This window comes from Octopus sinensis, linkage group LG2 (assembly GCF_006345805.1).
Source record: "Octopus sinensis linkage group LG2, ASM634580v1, whole genome shotgun sequence".
NCBI lineage: Eukaryota > Metazoa > Mollusca > Cephalopoda > Octopoda > Octopodidae > Octopus > Octopus sinensis.
Window position 1 is genome coordinate 151,084,279 of NC_042998.1, and position 3,649 is coordinate 151,087,927.

Genomic DNA, 3,649 nt, shown 5'->3' on the forward strand with positions numbered 1-3,649 from the left:
TAATTCAGTGCAAAAACGCAACATGTAACATTTCAGCGCAATTGAAGACATTTTAGAGGTTGCTACCATCCACTGAACATTTTGTATATTATTATTTTTTAGTTTGTATTTATTGTACATTTCTGTCTCCTTGCCATCTTCTACTGGCCCTGACACACAACTGTTTAAGAGATTCAAAGCTAAGTGGGTGGAAATTGACAAGAACAAGTACCAAACACCACCAGATGACCCTAACATTGCAGTGAAAATCTCAGATGCTGAAGGAATCATTCAATTTGCTCAAGCCCAGCTTGATGAATAGCAGCATCGTGATGACTACAAGGAATTGCTCGACTAACGCTCATTTTTCTCAGTAGTACCCCCAAAATCAGGAATCAGCTTGAAAGCACCCGGAGCTTATCACAGAACATGATGGATGGCCAAACATTAAAATTTGGATGTTTAAATCTCAGTTTAAACTGAGAGGGAGGAAAAAAGACTGAGAGGTTTGCTGCTTTTCAGCTGCGATATACATCAGATCATGGTACCTGGCATCCATTTCTTCATGCGTCTCCCGTTTAGATTTGCAAAGTCTACTGCTCTATACGCAAAAGGGTGACAAGTGCTGCACTCAATAGGTTTTTGAAACATGTGTGGTACCTCTCTGACGAGCTTGTGACGTTTGCATTTTTTTATTCAGCTTTTTCGTATGAGACAATAAACGAAATGAAGTATGCTCTGCAAAAACCAGTTGACTCAAAACCGAGAAAATGAGCATCAATAAATCCTGAATCAGCTAGGCAGAAACAACTGCAGGATTTCGTTACTACCAACGCAAAAAGATTCTTGGAAATCCTAGAGGTACCTTGCACTTTTCTTGAAAAAGATGCTGAAGAATAGAATGATGATAAAAATTATGTGAATGCAAGAGATATCACATATGGACTCAAAGTGGTAAATGTATAAATATACGGTAGGCTTCTTTCAGTTTCCGTCAACCAAATCCACTCACAAGGCTTTGGTCTGCCTGAAGCTATAGTAGAAAACACGTACCCGAGATTCCATGCAGTGGGACTGAACCCAGAACCATGTGATTGGGAAGCAAGCTTCTTACTACATAGCCACGCCTCTGTGTGGTGTGTGTGTGTGTGTGTGTGTGTGTGTGTGTGTGTGTGTGTGTGTGTGTGTGTCTATGTGTGTGAATGTGCATTGCTTACTATCACTAATTGGTATCAGCGGATCACAAATTATGGCCGTCGAGAATCAAGCCATTAGAACGAATTTGATAAAGACAAAAATTGATGAGACTCAAAGAACAAACGCATATTCTGTGGAAACGGAGTCGAAAGTATTAACCATCTTTTGAGTTAATGCAGTAAGCGTGCACAAAAGCGGTATAAGCGTTGGCGTAAATGTGATAGTAAAAGAGTGCATTAGGATGTTAGCTGAGTGTGCAACTTCTACAGAACTGGTATGAGCAAGAACAAAAGGCTGTGATGGTGAATGATAACTTTAGAATTTTATGGGATCTTTTCATAAAGAGTGACCATACTTTTGAAGCAAGATGACCGGATATGGTTATAGAGGACCAGAGAAACAGTGTAAGACCATAGACTTCGCATTACTCTATGATAACAGATTGAATACCAAAGAAATTGAAAAAGTTGAGAAATTCTATAAATTTGTATGACACAAATGAAGGATAAATTTGATTGATAAATTTTTCTGATACAAAGATATATATATATATAAATGATAGCTAAGATATATTTGCGCGATGCAGTTGTGTGATATATTTGTATGATTGATTGTATGATATATAGCTTGCTATGATATATTCATATGATACAATTATATCATGTATTTGTATGCTTTATTTGTGTGATATATTTGTTTGAGGTGGATTGCTTTTGTTTGATGGTTTTTTTTGTGGAATTTATGGATTCGGTGAGAAGACGGAAAAAAATAAACTACCAAAAATATATAAAGCCGCTCCCACCCCGCCAAAAATCGGAAAGAGAAACGAAGTCAATGAAAATGAAGTAATGGATAAGAAAAGGAAGTATATCCCTTTCTTCAAAATTGCATTTCTAAGGTGGAAAATAATCTCAAAGATAAACGAAAAGTACTGCTAGCATTTCTGAAACAGCAACAACAATAACTGCAAGACTGTGAAAAAAAAAAAGGTCAGGTGTTAAAAGCGGTTGTTGTAAGGTATTCGCAAATGAGATTCTTTGGCTCTCAGTCAGAGTAGACCTGTAATTAAAAGGTATTCCAGACGTGACTATCCTATCTTATTTCAGAAATTGGATAACCTAGACAATGTAATCTTAAGTGTCTGTTTTATAGTGACGAGTGAGGGGAAGGGATTTGAGGAAGAATTGTCCAATAGCGCAAACAGTTCTCGCATATCATTGTATATTACTGCGTAGTCGTTGATGTTGTCGTCTAAGTGAGTGTGTGGAGAGATGTGTGTGTACATTCAGATCCCCACCCCAATATGTGATTGATCCCAGTTGAAAATATTTGTTGGTAAATTGTTTTAATGCTTTATCATGTTGTGACAAAGGGAGCGGGGAGACTTGTTGCAGAAAATTCCGGGAAACAGAATGAACGAATGGAATGAACACCCTTTCGATTAAAAACGACAGTTTTCTTTCGTTGGATCAATGGCAACAGCAAAACAACAACCATCACGTGACCACAACAATCAGGAACAACAATAACAACAACGCATCCGCTATCAAGGGCATCAACAGGAGCAAAATTGAGAGAAAGATTTACCCAATTTACCCAAATTTACCCAAAATGCCTAGCCGCATTTTTACAAAATCTTTACGTTCCGCGTTCAAATTCCGCCAAAGTCGACTTTGCCTTTATCTTTTCTGGGTCAATAAAAATAAATGCCAATCGGGCACTGCGGTCGATGTAATCGACTCGCCCGAACCCAGCAAAATCTCAGGCCTTCTGTTTATAGTAGAAAGGATCGACATCAGCATCATCATCATCTGTATATATAAAAGGTAGGATGTGTGTGTGTGCGTGTGTGTGTACGTGAATGTAATTTATGTACGACCACAAATTAGCACGCAAGTCGCTCCAATTTTAGGAGGACATCCGTCATGATCCTAGCTGTATTTTCGTCAACATATTTCCCCCAGAGGTACCAGCGAATAGCAATAAAAATAAATTTTCCACCAGAACTTTTAACAATTTTAAAGTCGGAGAAATCACCATTGTTTAAGTCCCCTTCTAGCGACGAGTAAGTTTCTGTTAAGACTTTTGTTGTTATTTTTTTCCATCGAGGAAAAAAGTGTTTTGTTGATATACGGGCAACACACACACTTACACACACGAACATGTATGCGTACAAAAGACATGTATGCAATAGGTGTACGTACGTACGTACGTGTGTGTATGTGTGTGTGTGTGAGTGTGTGTTGCCCATAATATATATATATATATATATATATACTTAAGAGTTGGCTGTGATCTGAACATAACTGCTTCTGACACAGAGAAGCGGGAGCCATTTTGAGCATTCTATTTTCCTTGCTTGAAGGGTTCCCAAACCATAGGTAAATGAGGGTTAGATGATGGGGGTCATGTTTTCAAAGGGCTGGCATGTGCAACCTGATCACCTCTGCCGATCAAACTCCCGACTCACGCG